At 41.9% G+C, this 23872-nt stretch overlaps 1 protein-coding gene and 1 pseudogene across 1 annotated transcript in view; both read left to right on the top strand.

Annotated features, from left to right (window-relative positions):
• Slc35f4 (solute carrier family 35 member F4) overlaps positions 1 to 23872 on the top strand; it is a 260362-nt gene that overhangs the window by 123374 nt on the left and 113116 nt on the right. The window lies entirely within an intron of this gene.
• Positions 9231 to 9638, top strand: LOC101606999 (annotated as a pseudogene).

The following is a 23872-nucleotide window of genomic DNA, read 5'->3' as shown; positions in this document are numbered from 1 at the left end:
TTGTATGTTTTCTCTCATTGGAGATTCCTAAATTTTATATAGTCACATAAAAACTGTTCATATACATTAAATAAAAGTGGAAGTGAAGTTTTCTAGGGAGTAAGAGAATAACAAGAGGGGAGGAAGGAGAAAAGGAAAGGTGGGGGGCGGGCATGTGACGAAGGTGGTAAAAATGCTTAACGATGTACCTGTAAGAATTTTTTTTTTTAATTTTTATTTATTTGAGAGTGACAGACAGAAAGGAGGAGGAGGAAAAGAGAGAGAGAGAGAGAATGGGCACGCCGGGGCTTCCAGCCACTGCAAATGAACTCCAGACACGTGCGCCCCCTTGTGCATCTGGCTAACGTGGGTCCTGGGGAACCAAGCCTCGAACTGGGGTCCTTAGGCTTCACAGGCAAACGCTTAACCGCTAAGCCATCTCTCCAGCCCAATTTTTTTTTTTTTTTTAAGAATAAAGCTAGTTAAGTTGAGAATATCTTAGTGAGGTATGTAAGTCAAAGCCCAGCCTTTGTGTGTGCTTGTCAGTAGTGTGGGATAAACCAGGAGGTACTTCACTGTCTCATTCATGGACCTCAATGCAGCACTCCTGGATTTATCCCTACAAGGAGTGTGCTGACTCTCCTGCAGGTGTCCCTGGCAGGGTATCCAGCCCAGCCCTCACAATAAACATTCGGCCTCTTTCCTTCTCAGCTTCGAGTCTTTTCTGAGATAACCTTCAAAAGAGCCATATAGATATTGGAGGAGGCTTTATTACCCGCTCACTGATTTCCCTTTTGTTTTATTTCATTCTCCAAGACCCTGAATATCTTCAATGAAATGGGTAATACTTTTTTTCAAAATCTCAGTTCATTTAGGAAGTGGACTGCCTCTAAAGCTTCCACGCTTAGCACTTGGTGTAGTTCTTTCCCCTGTGTGGGCAGGAGATGGAAGTGGGCAGTCAAGCTGCCCCTGGCTGAGATGCCTCAGAGCCTTAGAAATAGATTCAGCCCAGGCTTGGTGCACACACACCTTATTGCACATGCCCTTCCATCCTCCAATTTTTGTAGCCCTCCTGCCTTTTAAAAACACATTTTCCCTATCCCAGCACTTCTGGATAATGAATGATGCTAGCAAGTCACTGTCCCTTGAGTCATTCGGAAACTACACAAAGCTTGGAAGAAAAGAAAAAAAAAAAAAACTATCAATCATGCACACACAAAACAGTCTAACAAAACACTCGAATTGCTAACCTTTATCATTTTTCCAGCAAGTATTCCTAGAAGATTTGGAGTATGTAAAGTTGTTTAGGTGGCTTAAGGGTTCAGCCTATTTGGAAATGAAATATGTGTGAAAGATAGAAGAACAACAGTTAAGTAACTTACGTGCAGTTCTGAAATACAATGGCCCACATTATGTCAGCGCACACTTACAAAATGAAATCCATAGCTAGTGATCATAGGTATGTTTTTAATTCTCTTAAACACAGGGTTCTGTGTCTCTTGCAAAATACCAATTATCCCAAGAGTCAAGTTACGATTGATTTGCCTTCTAATTTGAAAATAATAATAATTATCATTTGCTAAAATCCTGCTGTGTGTGAGGCATACCACATTGATATTTTTCTCCTCCCATTGAGCTTGTCATAAGGAAAATATTTCCTCTGATTATTAGATGAGCAAACCCAGCAAGGTAAAGGAATGGGATGAATGGCATAAGATCTGACTTGAGACCCCCACTGTGTCTCTTCCTAAATCTCATCCATCAAACATTCCTGACGAGCCTACTCCAACAAAAATACCAAGAGAGGTAGTTTGATCCAGGATGATAGGGCCATTGGATTCTAACATTTTGCTTACCACTACCCCAAAACAGCAAAATAATGCCCTTGATACACTTGATTCCTATTGCCTATGGAAACCACACACTTTATCATTAGAACTAGTGATCACTCAATTAAAAACAAGTAATTTGGGCTGGAAAGATGGCTTCACAGTTAAGGGTCTTGCCTGCAAAGCCTAAGGACCCATGTTCAACTCTCTAGATCCCATGTAAGCCAGACACACAAGGTGAAGTGGGCACAAGGTTGCACCTGCCAACTAGGTACTGCAAGCATCTGGAGTTTGACTTCAGTGGCTGAGGCCCTGGTGCACCAATTCTTTCTTTCTCTCTCTCTCTCTCTCTCAAAAAAAAAAAAAAAAAAAAGAAAGAAATAAAAAGAACAAGTAATTTCCCAAACCAATGTTGTAATGTTTCACTTTACCAAATGTACTAGTTTCTTGCATTGTGACATTACCTGACAGAAACAATTTAAGGAAGGAAAGATTAATTTTAGCTTACAATTTCAGAGAGTGTCAGTCTATCACAAGGAAAGCATGGCAGAGAAACTCAGTTTATGGTGGCAAGAGCGTGTGTTAGAGTCTCTTCACATCATGACAGACAAGAAAGCAGAGTAATAAGCAGGAACCAGGGGCTGGGTATGACCTTCTGTTGTGTAGAAATTTCCTCTGAATTGAAATATTTCGTGCTGGAGAGATGCTCATTAGGACATTGGAAATTGAAATATAAGGTCCTAAGATTCAGGAAGTTCCACAGCTTAGTAAGGCTTGAGAAGTAAGCAAGGCTCAGCAGGTAAACACCTCACAAGTCTCACAAAAGTCCTTAAATTCATAAGACCCATCAAGGCACTCCTCAAGATTACATAAGGAGAAATAACTGTTTGGGAGCAGAGATTCTCAGACCATCTGAGCTGCCTGCACAATGTGTAAGAGTTGTCACCTGTCTGGGACAGGTGTTTCTGTGATAGAGCTACCTAAGAATCATCCTGCTCCTGTAAGTAACCCTAACTCCTGTAAGTAACTCCAAACAATACTCCTGTAAGTGACCCCTCATCTATACTCATGTAAGTATTCCAAACAATACTCCTGTAAGTAACTCCTCTCCTATACTCCTGTAAGTAACTCTTCACAATACTCCTAGGGGTAACTCCTCATATATACTCCTATAAACCCATCATGTATATTTTGGAAAGTAACCCTTCCCATATGCTCCTATAAGTAACCTTTCACCTATTCTTTTTTTAGTAATCCCATGAACTCATTGGTTCTCCAAGTCAGACTTTGGTGTAGTCTTTACCTTGGTCTGTTTCTTGGTGCCCTATTTGGAGTTGAATAGATATTTACTTATGTCTCCTCAGGGAAAGTTTAATGTAACACCTTCAAAGTTCAACTCCTAATGAGCTCCTTCCTTCCACCAATCAGATTCCACTTCCTAAAGATTCCATAACTGAGCCTGTAGGAGAATACTGCAGAGTCAAACCATAAGAACACCCTAAGAAACTTCTCAGAGATCAAGAGGAGAGCAAGAAGAGCTGGAGAGATGGCTTAGTGGTTAAGACATTTGCCTGCAAAGTCAAAGGATCCTGGTTCGCCTCTCCAGGACCCATATTAGCCAGATGCACAAGGGGCACAAGCATTTGGAGTTCATTTGCAGGGGCTGGAGGCCCTGGCATGCTCATTCTCTCTCACACACACACACACATATATAAATAAATAAATAAACAAACTATATTTAAAAAAAGAGGACAGTGAAAGAAGAATAATTAGCAGAAGCTAATACTTGAGTAGCTGGGTAGACCTTTTACTCTTTGGTTCCCCGAATGCCCAGGAACGGTGTGTCTCAAGTGTAGATCCATTTGATGGGTGGTGGTGGGGTGCTTCATAAAATTTTTATGACTCCTAGAATTCTAAATAGCATCAGCACTGGGAAGCACCCTGCCTCACCCCTGTCAGCTCCTGATACTGTTGTTAGAAGCCAGAATCCCACCTCTGGCCATGGTGCACAGTCCATGAATGTTCCCAGGATAGCTTTGGATAAGGCAAGTTACACAGTGTTACACATGCAAAGTTCTCAGATTAGAGAAGTGATTACAAAATAGAGGTATGATTTTTACAAGTTATGAAGAGGCAGTGAAAATAGTTTTTTGATATACAGTCTGGAGGAAAGCCATCCACAATGCTGAGATTTCTGTTGATAACAGCTGTTAAAAGTATGAGTGGGGAGTAGATAGGTGGCTAAAGCAGTTGAAATTGCTTGCTTGCAAAGCCTTCTGGCCCAGGGTTCAATTCCCCAGCATCCACATAAAGTGGGACCTAAAGTGGTGCATGCATCTAGCATTTGTTTTGCAGTAGGAGGAGACCCTGGGATGCACAAACACAACACACATGTGTGTTTGCAAATAAAGAAACCAGAGAGGGAGTAAAGTCTGTCTATAGGATATGATCAATTTAAAGTGGAAAATTTGGAATTGGGAAGACTTTCAATAATTTTGAAAAAGACTCAGAAGTTAATTTGGCTGAAAGGTAGGTTGATTAAATCTACCTGCTCACTTTTCTCCTTCATCAAAAATCTTTCCATAGAATAACCTACCTGGGCAGCCATGGGAAAACCAAAATGATGTGGCAGAATACAGACAGAAAGGCAAACTCAGCTAGCCTTGCTTGAAGGGAAGGCTGTCTTGGCAGGTGTGTTATTAGTGATTTCTCTTCCTAAAATGGAGACTGTTTTTCTTTGTCTATATTCCCACTTCCTGTGTTATTGAGATGAATAAGACTCAAAGAAATAGGCCCTCACAAGAATATGTAGAATCAATAAACGTGTGCCAGTATGGTAGCATCCCATAGGAGTCAGGTGGAAGCTGGTGATCACCAGGGTAGGGATGCCCTTGAAAATCTACGTCATGGATCCCTCTTTATTTGCAGACATAATTAGGATGCTCCTCAGAATTTTTTAATGTGGAAATTACTTACATATTCTTATCCTTGCTCAAAGCTTCAACATGTCAACATGTTTAAATACTAGCCCTAATGGGATTTTCTTTGTCCAGACACCCCTCGTACATGCTGAGCCTTCCCACTCATGACAACTGTAATCTAATAAGTCTTGTCACTATTTACTTTGGAGTTGAAGATCCAATTAGCTGCATTTGGAAAAGATTAATTCAACCACTCTGCCCTCAGAGACGGTGGGTGCCAAGCTTCTGCTCATCTGTGGGTTGGCTCCAATCATTCTGTGATAGTCTGCTGGAAATGCTTGCATTTCATTGCTCTTTGAGAAAGCACAGTGTAGCATGGCCGACAGAAATAAACTGTGCATTGTGACAATAAGGGAGAGTTTAGAGCAAGGACAATATGTCAAATTCTGAAATCTGTACTCTATTCTAAAGCCGGAGGCTTTGGCAAGGGCTACCATGCACAGGTTATGCATTTAACTTCTGACACCTAGCTGGACAGTATTAACACAACCGTGACCTCACTGTGAGCTCATTTCAAGCTATCTGTTCACAGTCCTGGACACTGTGCATCCTTGCAATGCCACCATTCACAGTTGAGAGCCAAAGGATTTGATAGCAGAGCTTATGTCCTTTCAAAGTAATAAATATATGCCATGTGTCAACCCTAGAAGAGGAGGCAGAAAATACACTCAAGAGTCTGGGCTGTTGAGACACAGGGAGTAAATTAGGGAAGAAGGAGTCTGCAGGTGTGATATGCCTTCCCTGGTGTTCTAGTCACAGACCTTGATTGATTTTAAAGATCAACAACCAGATGGTCAATAAAGGCATATGTTGTTTTTGGATATCAGGTAAACTTCTTCCTTAGGCTTGTCTTACCACATAGTTTCTGTCTCTTTCTCTCTCATGTGTGTGGGTGTGTGTGTGTAACAATAGATACACACAGAAAACAAAATCATTTTCTGTATCTTTTATTTGATTAAAATGCAAATCCAGCAAATACCTCACACCTCAAAATGTCCGTCGTATGTATTATGATGTGTGGAGGGGAGAGCTGGGAACTGACCCCAGGGTCTTGTGCATTCTAGGTTAAGCGTTCTACCACTGAGCTACATCCACAGCCCCTCCATCATAATGTCTCATAAGACAATGGTGCCAATTATTGATGGAAATGAAGTCATGCACAGTGTTTCTCATTCATTGTGATATTATGGAGAGAAATTTTCAGCTTCCAATCTTAAATGAGAACTTGGCTGTTGTACTTCTTTCTAGATGAACTACTTTTAAAACCAAGGTTAACTTTCCATTTACACCCCAATTTCTTGATTAGCTGCCAAAATGTTAGAAAATCCATATTTTGGTATTCCACTATGATTGGATAACAGCAGCAGGCATCAAAGCTCCAGCTCTCTAGTACCAGTCTGGGCATGAGCTGCCACCTGATGCTGCTCTGTTGCCCCTTGGCTTTGGTGGGGACCAGAAAAGAGTGTGGGGGAGGCTGCGCTGTGCCCATTATGATGCTGTCAGGGGGTGCGCTGGTGGCTACTGACTTTGCTACCCAGGCCTCCAAACACACCAGCTGCTGGTGAGCTAAGTCCACGTCATTTGTTCATATTATGATGCTCATTTAGAAAACGAAAGAAAAAAGAAAACAGTTTTTCCTTTCCTCAAATTTCAGCTTGCAGAGGAAAGATTATTAATGCAGCCCAAACACCGAGAGAGATGTTACAATTCTAAGAAAAGCTTAGACTCTGAATCCCAGGAGATCATAGCCCGAGGCATTGCGCTGGGTTTGGGGTTTAGAGAAGACAAGCTTAGTTCTGAGAAAACCAGACCCTTGGTGTCTATTATTATTTAGAACTCTCTGTAGTAGATTGTGTTCAAGGGCAGCTATAATACTTCCCACCCAAGCCATTTGGCGCAGTGACTGTCACTTCCATCATGAATCTGTTTACAGTCTGTTTTCCAGCCTCTTAAATGTGGCCCTGCCTTTTGACTTGTTTTGCCCATACAATACTATGGAAGTAACATTTTAAAAACATTTTATTTATTTATGAGAGTGGGAGGGGGTGAGGAATGGGAGCAGTAGAACCTCTAACCACTGCAAATGAACTCCAGACAGACACATGCGCCATCGTGTGTTTCTGGCTTATATGGACACCAGGGAATCAGACCTGGTTCCTTAGGCTTTGCAGGCAGGTGCCTTAACCACTAAGCCATCTCTCCCGCCCAGAAATAATATGTTTCAGTTCCCAAGGCTAAACTTTAATAGGCCTGGCAGTGTTTGCTGTTGGCCCCTTAGCACACAGGCATTTCTCTGAGAGTCGTGTAGAAAGTTCGTCCAGCCTTCTGAGGGTGCATGGTTAGGGACCAGACACTAGCTGGTAGCAAGTGCTAGACATGAAACAAGGGTTCATGAACTCTCTGGCCCTGCTGACTCTCCAACGGAACCCAGCCTGAGAGGCTTGCCTAGCTGAGGACCAGGAGCCTGCTGCTCAGCCAACCTGCAGGACCAAGAGCCATCCTGAAATGTTGTTTGGGACAGGTCTGTGAGTGAACATAGGCTAACTAAAACACCCTCCAATAAGTGATTTTAGCAGTTAGGCTTTGGAAATAGAGCCAACTCTATTTTTATGTTGAAAAAGCAGCTGTGGAGAGGGCTGCAGAATAGCGTGTTCTCCAGGAAAAGAATTCAGCAAAGTATTGCACTGACTGTGCTGTAGACAAGACGCTCAACCCAGAGAGCGCTTGAATGCCTCCAAGATTTTGTATCACGTATGTCATACATGTCAGCCCTTGTCGTGCAGCAGGTATTCCTGAGAGTTATTTTTTTTAAACTGTTGTTCTCTTGTGGAATAGTAATGATGCCTCGTGTAGTAGTTAGGCATTGCCCACTTTGGGAGTGAGGCCTGGGATCACGGGGAGTCAACCCACCCTCAGGGAGATGCTGGTCACAGGCACCAGGTTGCCGAGGCACTTGCTTGATGCGGAAGGTGCAAAGGCAGGGGGATCACTCAGAAGTGACTAATTTGAAATGTGCTGAATTCTAAGCTAGTGAGGAAGAAATTTGATCTGCTTTAGGATTTGTTTCTCCTGCTTCCTTTTCATGGGATTCTCTTCCTTTCTATCAGAAACTTTGTCTTTATCCAAATCTGATATCGTCTTAGTAAGAATGTGTCTGAAAGAAAAAAAAATGATTTAGAATTTATGACTGTAAGTCTCTGAAGTAATCTGCCTGGTGCTTAATGTATTTATGTAGATGGATGCACTGCATTCTTGGATCCTGTTTACATGTGAATTGCATAGGGAAAAAGTCGAGCCGTAGGAAAAACTCCACTAACTTACAATTCTAGGAGATGGCTTCCTATAGATTGTGAATGAAAAAATAATTACATGAGTTTATTTAGTAAAGTACTTGTCTCTGTGTGCTCTTTGTCATCATGTGAAACGAAGAAAGGGGAGAGTAAAAAGATGCTTAAGCATGTCATTTAATTTATTTATTTGACAGACAGAAAGAAAGAGAGAGAGAATGGGCATGCCAGGGTCTCCAGCCATTGCAAACAAACTGCATACATAGATGCTACCTTATGCATCTGGCTTTCCATGGGTACTGGGGAATCAAACCTGGGTCCTTTGGCTTTGCCAGCAAGTGCCTTAGCTGCTAAGCTATCTCTCTAGCCCATAATGCTAGGTTCTTTAGTTACATAATGACATCCTAATATCAATCTTGTGACAACAGGGTGGAGGCTCAAAAAGGAGGCACAACCCAAAATGAGGTGTGCTGGTCTTCCAAACACACCCTTCCTGTGACATTATGGTAAATGCTTAATGGATTCTCTAGCCTGTGCCTCAGTCTTCCTAAGGACTCCTGTTGCTTTGGAAGGCAGCTGCCTTCAATATTTAGGAGATATATATATATATATATATATATATATATATATATATATATATATATATATATATATAGACAAGGTTTCTCTGTGTAGCATAAACTGGCCTCCAATTTGCATTCCTCTTGCCTCAGCATCCCAAATGCTGAGGTTACAGTATGTGCCATCTCTCTGAGTCCTTTTCCACCATGTCTTGGAGGACTTTTCTTACATTGCATAAGAATTTTGGGGACAAGGTTCTTGAGTTGAATGGGGTATAGATGATTGAGTGGTTTTATTTCTAAGGTCTTTTCAACATGTCTTTATAGTCATTCTAAAAATAGCAGAGATAGCTGATAGTTGGCACACGCCTTTAATCTCAGCATTGGGAGGCAGAGGTAGGAGGATTGCTGTGAGTTCTAGGCCACCCTGAGACTCCATCATGAATTCCAGGTCAGCCTGGGCTAGAGAGAGACCCTACCTCGAACCCCCCCCCAAAAAAAGTAGCAGAGATATGTCCACATTTTTAAAAACCTAGTTATGTTTAAAAATAGACGTGGTACTGCTTCCTTTTCGACTCTTTCTGGGCATTCAAGATGTCCAAGTGAGGACGTGGTGGGTCCTCTGGTGCAAAATTCCGGATTTCCCTGGGTCCTCCAGTGGGAGCTGTGATCAACTGTGCGGACAACACAGGAGCCAAAAATCTGTATACCATCTCTGTGAAGGGGATCAAAGGACACCTGAACAGACTTCCTGCTGCTGGTGTGGGTGACATGGTGATGGCCACAGTCAAGGGGAAACCAGAGTTAAGAAAGAAGGTCCATCCAGCAGTGGTGATTTGACAATGAAAATCATACCAATAAAAAAATAGGGTATTTCTTTATTTTGAAGATAATGCAGGTGTCATTGTAAACAATAAAGGTGAGACAAAAGGTTCTGCCATAACAGGACCAGTTGCAGACTTGTGGCCCAGGATTGCATCCAGTGCAGTCAGCATTGCATGACTCTCCAGTGTATTTGTAAAATATACCCATTAAAATGTATTTGTTCCAAAAAAAAACAAAACAAAAAAACATGTGGTAGCTCTGGAATAGAACAAACCTAAATGGTTCTTTTGGAAACTAAATTAAATACACATATTGAACTCCCTGTCCACACTCTTCTACATACTTTTATGTCTACTTGAACTTTTCCATAATTAATTAGTAAAAAAAAAAAACCTGTAAGATACTGTGTTTGCATTCTAACATGAAAATATCTTCCCTACTGTTGTATAGAAGGAAAAACTGTAGTGTTTTTCAAAGCATGTTACTCTCAAAAATACAAGATGCCTGTTTTTTTATTTTGTTTTTTAATCAGGAGAAGCCCTTTTCCTTTCTGTCAGTCTTGCTTTCTTTGTGTTTCTTTACAGGGATCTAAATTTTTGGTTCTTTTAATATTAATTTCTTATTTTGGTTATGTAAGCCAATTTTAGAAGTTATGACTAGTTTTTAGATTTTGCTAAAGGAAATGGACTTTTGTAGCAGAAATATGCTTTTAGTACATTTAAAATTTTTTTTTATCTATTTGAGAGAGAGAGAGAATGGGCACACTAGGGCCTCCAGCCACTGCAAACGAATTCCAAACACATGTACCACCTTGTATATCTGGCTTATGTGGGTCCTGGGGAATAGAATATGAATCCTTACGCTTCACAGGCAAGCACTTTAACTGCTAAGCCATCTCTCCAGCCCAGAAATGTGTTTTAAAAATTCTGTTAGGGGCTGGGGAGATGGCTCAGTGGTTAAGTGGTTAAAGGCACTTGTGTGCAAAGTTTATCAGTACAAGTTCAATTCCCCAGCCATCCACGTAAAGCCCAATGGGCGATTGCAACTGCAAAAGACTTCAGTGCAACACACACATATACAAATAAATAATTTAAAAATATTTTAAGATAAAATTTCATAATCAAATTTCTTTTGGGTATCTAAATACAAAACCTTCATTTTTCAAAATGCATGCTATCGAATCAGTAGGCTGGAGAGCTGGAGTTTCTGGTATTACCCATGTCGCCTATAACATGGCCATTGGAAATAGCAGCAACACCCAAACCATGCAGGTCCTGGTGTTAGTAATGTCTAGTGATAAATTATCCATGTTGTAGGAATCTGGAGGCTTGATATTTTTCAATTTCATTTGTATACATGAATCGCTGCCTTTCCTGTCACTCTGGGTCCCAAAGCTCCATCCAGATCCTTTATTTAAAAACTTCAGCACTTTTCATACAAACACATGGTTTGCTTGCAAAAAGCAATTTGAATTTTGAAGTAAACCTTTTTGATTCCCATATATACTTTCAAAGTGGTCTTAAAGTGCTAGAAATTTGTGCTGATTTGTATCTGCTTGTATGGATAGCCTGATATATGATATTCTAGATGGTTCTTTTGTGGACAGACAGAAATTCTTCATTGCAATTCTCTAGAAATTTCACTCTTATAGCATTTGGAAACTAGATAACTTTTCTTATATTAGTTAAAATTTTCATTTACATACAAATTCTTTTATTGCCTTTTTTGCATACTTTAGTTTGTAAATTCAGTTTATCACAGAAATGAAATCTGTAATTACAGTATGCCACCAGAAGGGGATGAGAATGCTTTAGTCATGGGTCCCATAATGACAAGAAACAGGGGTGATAGTCTGCCTGAAAAAGAACCAGTACAGGGCTGGAGAGATGGCTTAATGGTTAAGGCATATGCCTGTGAAGCCTAAGGACCCGGGTTCAATTCTCCAGGTCCCGCTTAAGCCAGATGCATGGTGGCACATGCATCTGGAATTTGCTTGCAGTGGGTGGAGGCCCTGGTGTGCCCATTCTATCTTTCTCTCCCTCTCTCTGTCTCTAATAAATAAATAAATAAAAATAATTTTTTTTTTAAAACAAGAATCAGCACTCCCATGTTACCATTTTGTAATTCACCCTTGGTTACTGCTCAAAACAGAAAAATCAATATAATGAAAATATTAAACACTGAAAGTAAATAAATAAATAAATAAAATATTTAAAATGAATATCTACAGGGAGGTGGTGCTTTTCAGTTTAATTTTACTGATATCTCTTATTTTCTTAATTTGTTTTTAATTTTGTTGTTTATTTTTATTTATTTATTTGAGAGTAACAGGCAAAAGAGAGAGAGAGAGAGAGAGAGAATGGGTGTGCCAGGGCTTTCAGCCACTGCAAACGAACTCCAGACACATGCACCCGCTTGTGCATCTGGCTAACGTGGGTCCTGGGGAATCAAGCCTTGAACTGGGGTCCTTAGGCTTCACAGGCAAGCACTTAACCACTAAGCCATCTCTCCAGCTCCCATCTCTTAATTTTTGATCTAACTCTGGTTTTAGCCAGGCTATTTGTATTGCTTCTTTTCCCATCATCTGAAATTTATCTTAAAATTGAATTTTTATTTTCCTAAAAAGCCTCTAGGTTCAACAACCTTAACCCTAACATACTATTGGCAAAATGTCAAAACGTCATTCTCTGCCTATGCCCAAATGTTATCAAACTTGTAGCTTTTCTCTGATTCTGTCACAGCAGAGACTTTTCACTAATAAATGTATCTACTTTCAGAATCCGTTAGACTCTCACTGTCCCTTTTTCTCCATAAGGTTTCAAGTTGTCAGGAGCAGAAATCAACTCTTGACTTTAACTTAAAAGAAATGAGATTTTACAGCAGAGATATGGGAAACTGCCTGGATTGAAAGCAGAGCTGAAAGCATGGATTTAGGAATAGGTGGGAAGTAAAGTGTTGAGAGCAGAGACTGCCCCTCCCCCAGACATCCACCATCTTGCCTGGTCTGCTGTTGGAATCACTGGCTGCCTCCTGCTGCTCTTGAGGGAAGGGGAGGGATCTGGCAAAGGAAACTCCACACGGTGGGGTGAGAAGGGGCAGGTATGTGGAGTGACCCTTCCACAAAGACCCTTTACTGTGAGAGACAAGTGATCCCAATCACACACAAAAATCAGATTCATATAAGGAATTATGTTTGATGGTCAAAATCTACAGAGGTCTCCACCCCATCCAAGTTTTCGTGAAGACCTCTGCTCCATAATGTCCTGAACGTGAAGACACAGTGGCACTCATTTATTAGAGAAGAGACTGGGCAAATTACAGCAAAAACTGCTTCTCTGGCGAGTTTTCTGGGGCTGTGCTGTGAGTCTCTGAACAAACCAAGGTTGTCGTCCTTTCCTCAGAAAGAATCAGGAAGTGACATCAAGCTATCTCCTTTGTCAAAGCCTCTTCCTTCCTAAGGAATTTGACAGAGAAAATGTCCCTTGCTCCCAATGATTCCCACTTTTAAAGTAATTGAAACAGAATATGCTTCTTTTACAACTCTACTTAGAACTGCCCCTAACAAGCTGCATTAAAAAAAAGCCCAGCTTTTTTCACCATGCAACATGATAATTTGATATGAAATTTTAAATCCTTTTAAAAAGGGCCCTGATATCTTTGTATGTGTAGACCCAACTCTCATTGCAGCTACAGTGTTTGTTTGTTTTTTTTTTTTTTTTTTGACAGGCTTAAGAGATAAATATAGGTGCCTGTCGCTGCAGAAGCTTGTGGATCTAAATAATTAAACAGGAAGAAATGAAATAACACACACTGTATTGCTACCATTTTTCAGAGATGTACCTCGCTCAGGCAGTGATAATTTTATTAAGTTTAGATTATTCATAAGTTCTTCATAAGAAAAAAAAATAAAACTCACCTCTTTTATTTCTACATAACTGGTAGCCCGAGTTGCATTTTTTTTCTGTTATTTTGTTTGATATTTATGGTGGAATTGACCCAAAGGCACACTGTGACAGTATTAGAGAGAGCTAATAAAATGGGTGTCTGGAGTCCTGGGCTACTTAAAAAAGTAGAAATACATAAATCAATACTGGATGAACATGGCATTGTTAAGACATTTTACTGAGTGTTCAATGACATATGCTGGGGACCTACCAATAGCCAGGATGAGGTTGACGTGCACACACTATGCCGTTTCGAACCACTCCTCATTTTCCTCTTTCTTCTGCCTAACTTCCCTGTTTTCTGTAATATGGGGATCTGATTCATATGACCACTTCCCATGCCCACTCCTGACAGTCAGGTCAATAGCCATGTGAGTGACTCTTCAACCAGTTATTCACTATCTCCTGGGATGCCATAGCCTTAAAGACTCCAACGCCCTCTAATCTCAGTCCAGGGAATCACACTCTACCTTATCAGTGCCAGAAACCATCCAAGTCTCTCTCTCTCTGTCTTTTTTTGTTTTGTTTTTAGAGGCTCTAGCCCAGACTGACCTGGAATTCACTATGTAGTCTCAAGATGGCCTTAAAGTCACGGCAGTCATCCTACCTCTGCCTCCCAAGTGCTGGGATTAAAGGTGTGTGCCAGCACACCCAGCTAATTCTCTCTTTTTTTAAAATTATTATTAATTCTCTTTTTTAAAGTTAATTTTAGTTGAGACTTCAATTTGATATTCTCATCCTGTTATCTTCTTTTATCCTCTCTCCTCCAACCCGAAATCCAGTCCTTCTCTTTCTAGGTAAACCTTGGTCTGTTTTGTTGTCTAATTCTCTTTGTTCTCCTCTGCCTTCCATGTCAAAATGTTGATGGGCTCAAAACCATGAAGGTCTTGTGGGGGTACCTGTAACCACTGAGGGGTCATGAATGCACCAGTTGGTTCATGTCAGGCCATGACTTTCCTGAGTGCCCTCAAAATATGCCTACACGTGCTATGGCTCTTGCTTTCTTTCTATCCCTTCTTTTGCAATGTTCTTAGAACCCTGGAGGTCATGATAGAAATCTCCTTTAGTGTTGAGCTGTCAATAGCCTTCTGCCTTCTCCTTTGATGAGTTTTGTGTCCTCTTGGTGTGTACTGCCATCTCCACAGAGACACGTCTCCTGTTAACAGTGAGAGAAGCATGAATATTCATTTCTTGAATATCCTCTGCATTGATCCCTGAGCCCTGGAGGGTGTGATAGAGATGACTCCTCAAGTGCTGACCAGTGGGCTTTCTCTTTTTCTTGTCATTCTGATGAGTCTTAGGTTACTGTGCTGAGATCATTCCATTATGAAGTATCTTATTCCACTCTTTGACCCCAACACATTGTCCCTTGGATCTCACAGAGAAACAACTCCTTAATCATTGCTCTCAGGCCATCATTGGGGATACTACATAGTATATTGTCCAGCAGGGTATTCTTTTGCAAGTAAAAATACATAGTTTTAATAGCTACACCAGAATGGTCCTGGGCCAACAGTAATATGTGATTGCGTTACATATCATTCATTGCTAAGCAACCTTCCTTTCCTATCTAGTCTATGGTTGGCCAGATGAACTCGTTTCTCCTCAGCCCCTTAATTGTCTTTACTCTTCCCCTGTATGGGTCTTCAAGGCTTTGGTCTGGAATGGTGTAGCCTATTACCTCTTCTCCTGTAACCCTGCACAGTGGCTTGTCTATAGTCCTCTCAAAGGACCACCCTTCAATAATTTTACCTTTAACCATTTCCTTTTCCTAGTCCTGTTAACAATAACTTTGCACTTGTACTACTCTTGGAAGATTTCCTTCTATTCCATTCTTGACCCCCTTCTCCCAACAAATGAGCTACACTCCCTAATCCAGAGGCTTGAAACTTCTCCCCCCTCCCTTCCCTCCTTCACTACAAAGTGATGCTGAGACAAATCTAAGTCTTCAAAAGGAGTGCCTTTCCCTCTGCTCACCCCTCTGTGGGTTAGACATGTTCCTCTTTGCAGCTTACGCCAGGCCCTAAGCACATTTCCATCACTCTCCTCTCATGCAGTCTTGCAATAAATTGCTGAGATGTCATAGCCCCCTGAGCTGGGAGCCTCCCGCAGGAAGGACTGTGTGTGAACTCTTCATCTGGCAGCCTGAGGGCCCAGCAAGAGCTTCCCATAGAGGTGTGCGGAATAGGGAGTGCATTGGAAGCCAGGCAGGACCACATGTGTTCCTTCTTGGTGGTTTTATTTATAAATAGCAAGAACAATAAACACTTCAGGGCAACAGAGTAACATAGTTAATTAAGCTAAACAAAGGCCTAGCACTTGCATTTATAGGCAAGGTCAAGAAAAAATGGCTTTGTTTGGTTAAGAGACTCAGTTTACAGACTTACTAAGTTTAAATTTGGTTTTGAAGACTCTCAATGGGGAAACACATTTGAGCTGATCTAGCTGAACATTTTAAAAGAGTGAATAATAAATTAAAACATTTCTTAGGCTCTAGGGATTTTTTGTTATGTTTTTATGGTAAAGTCTTCATTTCTAGCTTAATAGGCAGAAGAGCTATTGTCAAGTCTATGATTTGAACAACTTAAGTGGAAGAAGTTGTTTTGGATTGAACCAAAAAATAGTTCACATGTTTAGAAAACAAGCTGGCTTTAAAATAAATAAAGACTGCCCATTACTTTTTGTTCCCTGAACCCAATGTCTGCTAGGAATGATAGGTGGAAATTTCTCTCTGGTGATACATTTGTGCCTAGCCATCATTTGTAGAAACATTTATAGAAAAGGAATCAAAGAGCATGGTTTTTGAGCACAGAAAAAAAAGAAGAAGATTAAACCAGGACTACAGTAACAACATTGGACAACACTGTCCAAACCTCTTATGTGTCTGTGATGGTTTAAATGAAATATCCCCCATAAACTCATGTGTTTTGAATACTTGGTCCCCAGCTGGTGGCAATTTGGGAAGGTTGTGGAGCATTTGGGAGGTAGAGCATTGCCAGAAGAGGTGGTCACTGGGAGCAGACCTTGAGACTTTATAGTCCAGCCCCCTTGCCAGGGACAGCTCAGCTTACTCCTGCTGCTTCCTCCTAACTGATGTGACAAGATGTGATGTTCAGTTGCGTGTTCTGCCATACTTTCCTCACCACAGTGGAACTTCCCCTAGAAACCATAAGCCATATAAACCCTTTTCTTCCAGTTGGATGCTTTTATCCCAGCAATGAGAAGGTAACAACAGTGTCTAAAGAAATTTCTGATATGCTATAAGAAAACAATGTTCATTAATAAAATTTTCTAAAAATTAAGCTAAGTTATCCATCCATTCATTTTTTTTAAATTAATTAATTAATTTATTTATTTGAGAGCGACAGACACAGAGAGAAAGACAGATAGAGGGAGAGAGAGAGAATGGGCGCGCCAGGGCTTCCAGCCTCTGTAAACAAACTCCAGACGCGTGCGCCCCCTTGTGCATCTGGCTAATGTGGGACCTGGGGAACTGAGCCTCAAACCAGGGTCCTTAGGCTTCACAGGCAAGCGCTTAACCACTAAGCCATCTCTCCAGCCCTATCCATCCATTCATTGAGCACATTGGTCAGCAACCTTGCTAGACCCCAGCAAAGGTAAAATGGATTTTTAAAAACCTCCCTGACCTTCTTGTGTTCTAATGAGAATGGCCTCTATAGAAGCAGGGCTTCTGGATAGGGTGAGAGATGCAAAAATAGTTGGATCCATCCAGTTTGCTACTGGCATAAAATGGAGAAAATGAATTTGGCAGAGGAAATACCTCTGTAGAGTGAATAGAATGTGTGATGGCATAAAGGTGTGATCCAGTTATTTGTGTATGCTCAGGAGCCCATAAGCAACTCATGCTGGCTTTACTTAGTGGGGGGTATGAGATGGAGAGGGAAGAATAAAGCTGGAGGTAGAGGAAGGAGCCATGAGATGGGCACTCTTACACATCACACTCAGGACCTCAACCTTATTCTACAGGTGAGGAAGGGTTTAAGAGTGAATAAATGACCAGGTCTGTGTTTGTCAAGGTCATGCTTACTGTGTTACATAGGATTGCTCAAATGGGGAAAATGATTCTGAGCAGAGACATGAGTTGAGAGCCCTGGCAGGTGTGCAGGTGAGGGATGATGTGGCTTAAAGTAAGGAGCAGCCACAAGTACAAAGCAGGATGGGCGGGGGGGAGGGGTTGGGAAGCTACTTGAGAGGAACAGTGGCCAGAATTTGCTGATTTGACTGAACTTGAGGAGATGGTTGGATGAAGAAAACGAAGGAGCTTAGTGTTTTGTGGGGTGAGGGGTCTTGGATTGTGTATCAGTTTTCATTATTCTGATCAGATACCTCAGTAGAACTACGGAAGAGGAGAAAGTCTTATTCTAGCTCTTGGTTTTGGAGGTTCCTCTTGCCGTGGTGGAGAGGACATGGGGTGGGGCGCGGTGCAGCTCACATCACGGCAGCAAATCAAGAGAAAGAGGGAAGGAGGGAGGGAAGGAAGCAGAGACAGAGAAAGCCTATGCTGTCAACTTTCTCCCCTTTCCCCTTTTATCCCGCCCAGGACTCTACCCCATGGGGGACAATGCCGCACACATTCATGGCAGATCATAAGTAATCCTTCTAGGAAATGCCCTCATGACACAACCAGGGGTGTGCTTGACTAACTGAATTTCCCAGTCACTTCTTAATGTAGTTGAAAAATCAAGATTCACATGTCTCTTCTATGGGGGCTGTGTATGTCATCCCCTAGAGATGAAAGTGGTAGAAAGTATATATTCAATTCAAGGACAGTGACAAAAGCTCCCCACAGGTAAAGAATTATGCCTCTAACCAACTGCAATCAGCTAATTGCAGATATATCATTTTCCCACATCTATTAAGTAGATTTTAGCTACTTTCTTTTACTTTTGGCAGGCATCTAGATTTTTTTTAGCAGTATGAACCATAACTGTGGAATGTTTTTTGAAAGAGAGAAACAAATGTCATATAAATTTAAAATATTCCTTTTCTACTTAAAAACATCTATTCATTAAGGTAGTTCAGAAATTTAAAAAAAAAACAAGTAAGCACAGAAGGTAGTTGCATATGGGGTATAAATTTCCCCTGGGGTTGGAGGAAATAAAGAAAACATCTACATTGAAACCAATCTGTTCGTGTGACTTCATGTGGAAAATACTGTGTATAAGAAATCAATTGTTGGGCTGGAAATGTAGCTCAGTTAGTAGAGTGCTTGCCTAGCATTATGAAGCGCTGGGTTCTGTCCACAGCACCATATAAATTGGGTGGGAGGCTCATACCTATAATCCCAACACTTAGGAGGAAGGAGGAAAAGAAGTTCAAGGTTACCCTCAGGCACACAGTAAGTATAAGGTCAGCCTGAGCTACATAAAGAAAGAAAGGAGGAAGGAAAGAAAGAGAAAGGAGGGAGGGAAAGGAAAAAGGAAGGTAAAAAAGGAAGGAAGGAAGGAAAGGAGAGAGGGAGAAAGAGAAAGAAGAGAGGGAGGGAGGGAAGGAAGGAGAGGGAGGAGGAGAGAAAGGAAGGAAGAAAGGAAGAAAGGCAGGGAAGGGAATTTAATATCAATAGTTGGACAACTCTTAGGCCAGCATTAACTTGAGCTAGTGCTCACATCGCTTGAGTTTTGTGAATATGCATTTTTTTCTACTCATCATGAGTAATGCAGCAACACCAAGTGAGTATCTAACTTGAAGTGACCTTCAGGACAAAGCGGTGCAGTGAGAACAACCTCACATCCGTCATGCAGGCACTAGAGGACAGCTGTCAATTGTCTTCAAGACAAAGAAGCTCTGGGCCTGGGGCTCAGTAGCAGAGGACAGAGCCTGAAGAGGTGGCATATTTATTCCTCTTGGAAAATCCCGTGAGTGATGCCTGTCAAGACCTGGTGGATAGCCCCCAATGTCCTTTATGGGGCTTCCTGCTTTGCACATGTAAAAGAAGAACTGTGAACTTTCGATGTGTGACCGGGACAACCGACAGGCACCCCAGATCAGGGATGGCGCCTTATGCGTGGTGCTGTGTACCTGTTTTCCTAAGGAATTTCCAGATTGAGAAACCTGCATTCTTGTTTAAAATTAGAAGCAAACTTGGTGTGCTTATTTCCTGCTTCTGCTGTTATGGTAAATAAATGTGAAATGGTTTTGAACTCTAACTGCACTGTGGGCTGTAAGTGAATTGAATAAGAGTTTTCCAATAGTCCTACAATAGCTCTGGGGTACGCTGGAGTTACCTGATCTTCGTGTTGTGCTGCGTACGGTTTTCTTCACTCGGTTTTGGCATGCCTGTGCCCTTCCCTGTCTTGACTGAGAAGCTACTCGTGCATGTGTGCGTGCGTGCGTAAGTGTGTGTGTTTAAGTGTGTGTGTCCCCACACACTCTGCCTGGGGTCTTGTTGACAGTGACTACGGGAAAGTCTCACAGGACCCCATCAGCTAATGGTAGTTCTCCAACCATTAAGTTAATCCCAGAAGAGAGGCTTTAGGATCAGTGTTATTAGGTTGGAGCACATTAAAGTTGCATTATTGTATATCAGTATTGTACATCCATAGTCTGACATTTGCAATTGCATATGACTTATCCTGCTGTTTGGCCCAGAGGTTCATAATCATCTTCTTAAATCTAACTCCGTGAGTGGACAGGGTTCCCATGCTGCAGCCAGGATCACTTTCTCATTCATGTACCTACGAAGCCAGGTAACGAGACATTGTCAAAATGTCACCTTCTTGGGGGCTGGAGAGATGGCTTAGTGGCTAAGGTGGTTGCCTGCAAAGCCAAAGGACCCAGGTTGAATTCTCCAAGACCCGGGTAAGCCAGATGCACAAATTAATGCATGTGTCTGGAGTTTGTTTGCAGTGGCTGGAGGTCCTGGTATTTTCTCTCTCTCTCTTTCTCTATCCCTCTCTCCCCCTCTTTCTGTCTCTCAAATAAAATAAACTATTTAAAAAGTGGATTTTAGGGCTGGAGAGATGGCTTAGTGGTTAAGCGCTTGTCTGTATTGATGCAAGATCTCTCACTTGATACTTCAGGATGACATCACTTCTGTCTAAGTTACTGCTGTCTTGTCTGTGGTTAGTATGGAGCCTGTAATATGACAAACTTCAACAAATAATGGGTATTAAATGAATAAACCATATGAAACCATATGAAATAAAGTTGTCAGTTTTGGAGGTTATTTCCCTTTTGGTAATTCCACCTTTTTGTCTTACTTTAAGGAGAAGTTCAAGGTGGCATAAAATGGGGATGCAAAGGGCTGCGTGGGGTATGAGTGGGTGGGCTATCATTTTGTCTCCTGAGTACCTTGTTCTTTGTGTTGGAAGTGGAAGGAAGTGTCTAAAGGCTTTAACCAGAGAGCATTATGGACAATTTTTGTGCGCATGGACAGGGTGAAGGGAACCAGCAAGGGGGGGTGAAATACCCAGTCCGATCATCATGGAAAACTTTTGGAATTCCTTGGTTGAAGGAGCAAAGGGAAGGAATGGTCTAAACTCTGAGAAAGCTGGAATCAGGGAAGTGGAGCAATTCCTGGAGGAAAGTGGCTGCTTCCATGTCTTGCTGGTGCCTCTCATGGACAGACCCAGTCAGAAGTAGGAAGGACATGTGATGAGAGTCAGCTGAGATCAGCTTAGGAAGGTAGACAGTGGGTCTGGGTGGCGTAGATTTAAGCAGCGCAATTCATGCTACACGTGATGCAAGATTCATCATAACTGTATATACACTAGAATCAGTATTTTTTATTGCTCTAAACTATGGGCTTAATTTTATCTTACATCTTCTGACTCTTATCAAACTAGTGAAAGATCATTCTGATTCCATATGCAGCTTCTACCTACTGATGGGCCAAACTCCAGTAGATTATTCTGTCTGAAAGCTTACATTTTGGACTTGGGATTTTGTAAATTAATTTTTGGCATTCATAATTAATATAACTATTAGTTAACACTAATATCAGTGTTGTCTTTGTACTGGGCATTGCTTAAAGTTCTTTACATGGATTCATTCATGTAGGAACTGGTTATAACATTTCCTAATAAGCAGCAAGTACACAGCCACATGTGATTCTCTGTCCTTTATGTGCACTGAGAGACTTCTGGTGACAATGCACTGCCCACACAGAGGCCACTGCTGTCTAGCCCTAATTGGGAACAGGTCTTAGCTAAGGGACATTTCTCACACTCTGCAGCAGGAAACCCTGATGGGCAATCTGTGTACTAGAGAGCTTCTGGCTGCATATTGCAGGTGCGGAGTGACCGAGGGCAGGGGCACACTCTCCCTCATACATATAACATCAAGACATTCGGGCTGGCTCCCGTGGAAATGCACAGGAGTGCAGTCTTTCTCTGCGGAGGACCGTGTTTATGTGTAAGGAGAGAATGTCTAAGCTACTGATATAGTCCTCACCCCTCACCTTGACCTGCAGGAATGCTTTCTCCTTAATCTATTCTTCTCTTCTGAAATGAGAGTAACAAGGGACAATGAGTCAGAACATGTCTGTTCTTGCCAGGGAAGCATATCATATCATCATTGTCAGAACCAATATGAACAGTAACCACGGCGTCCTCAAAGGGGTGGGATCAGCTCTGGACAGTTCAGCTGTCATCAGAAACTGTGTAAAGACAAAGGACACCATCAGCCAGAGGCCTTCCTACATAAAGAGAGGCAAACATCACCAATGTCAAGACCCCATGCAGGTGTTATCAGACCCAGATTTAGAACCTGGCTTTCCAACTATTAGTCTAGAAGTTCCTATAGCCACAGGACACCATGCAGCGGTGGTCATGGCACTGAAGTTGCTACCAACTTATTTGTAGGTCAGGACAACTTATTCATCACCTCATGCAATGAGGGTTTTTAGGTTTTTATATGACTAAAATAAAATGCTTTGACATTCTCTTATTTTAAGTCCTATCTAGAGAAGTAGTTCTTGCTTGTAGAAAAGAGGGGGGTACATTGGGCTAAAATCCCTAATTCCAGATCTGAGATGGCAGCACTGGAAAAGTCCAGTGGGGAACCCTAAGAGTCTTTGAGGATGGGGTGACTCACCGTGTCATGCTTGTGGACTCTTTTCCAGAGAACAGAAAGAAGTCCTTTAAGACACTTATTTTTAACTTCCTAAAAAAAAAGAATTATGAGAGATAAAGAGAGAGTGCACGTGAGAGGCAGAGAATTGGCGTGCCATGGCTTCTAGGCACTGCAATCAAACTCCAGATACGTGTGTCACCTTGTATGCCTGTGTGGCCTTGTGCACATGTGTCACGTGTGTGTCTGCCTTATGTGGGCTCTGTGGAGTTGAACTTAGGTCCTTAGGCTTTGCAGACAAACATCTTAACTACTAAGCCATTTCTCCAGTTCAAGACATGTATGTTTTTGTTTTGTTTTGTTTTGTTTTGTTTTGTTTTTTGAGGTAGGGTCTCACTCTAGCCCAGGCTGACCTGGAATTCACTCCGTAGTCTCAGGGTGGCCTTGAACTCATGGCGATCCTCCTACTTCTGCACTCGAGTGCTGGGATTAAAGGCGTGTGCCACCACGCCTGGCGAGACACATATTTTTAAATGGGACAAATGTCACCCTAGAAAGTAGTGAAGCAACATGAAAGCAATTCAGAAAGAAAGCTCTTCAGTTTCTTAGAGGGGTTCTCTTTAGAATGAGTGGCAGAGAACTTCCAGAGGAGTGCTAATAAGTAAAAAGGATCATCGAAATACTTTGTTTATGCTGAAGTTCACATATGAAAGGAAAGAGAAGTGTTTAGGGAAGGAGATGTATGAAGATCCAGCTCCTGATTTTATGCAGCACTTGCTCAGTCCGGCCCCTGCTGGCTCACCCCTCGCCCTGCCCCACTGCTGGCAGCCACTAGCCTCGAACAGAGTGTGTGGAAGAAGCAAGAATAAGGGAATTCATCACATCTCTCTGTTGGTCACAAGTGGGCAACTTTTCTGCGGATGGTGTGCCTCCAGCTCAGTCTTGCCTTGAGCTGCTTGAAGCTGCACACTGCAAGCTTGCCAACTGGCAGTTGTTCGGAGTAAGTAGTAAATGACAGTGGTTAAGTTCTGCTCATCACCTGCTGTATTTTTATAATAGGATGGGCAAGGGAGGTGAGAACAGGCACTCAAACATCTGCTATGTTGTCTTAGTTTTGTCCCTGTGAAGAGAATGCCAGTAAACCCCATTTTACAGATGAGGAAAATGGTACTTGGAGGTGTTGAAGTGGCCAGCAGGGAGGAAAAGCAAGTTTCCAGTCATACTGCAATTAAAATTAAGATATTTTGAGGCTGGAGAGATGGCTTAGCGGTTAAGGCACTTGCTTGAAAAGCCAAAGGACTTTGGTTTAATCCCCCAGGACCCACATAAGCCAGATGTACAAGGTGGCACATGAATCTGGAGTTTGTAGTGGCTGGAAGCCCTGGCAAGCCCATTCTCTCTCTCTCTCTCTTTCTTCCTCTTTCCCTCCCTCAAATA

The sequence above is a fragment of the Jaculus jaculus genome, chromosome 7 (genome assembly GCF_020740685.1).
Source record: "Jaculus jaculus isolate mJacJac1 chromosome 7, mJacJac1.mat.Y.cur, whole genome shotgun sequence".
In the NCBI taxonomy this organism is placed as follows: Eukaryota; Metazoa; Chordata; class Mammalia; order Rodentia; family Dipodidae; genus Jaculus; species Jaculus jaculus.
Note: the sequence above shows the minus strand (reverse complement) of the source record. Positions and strands in the feature narration are given on the sequence as shown.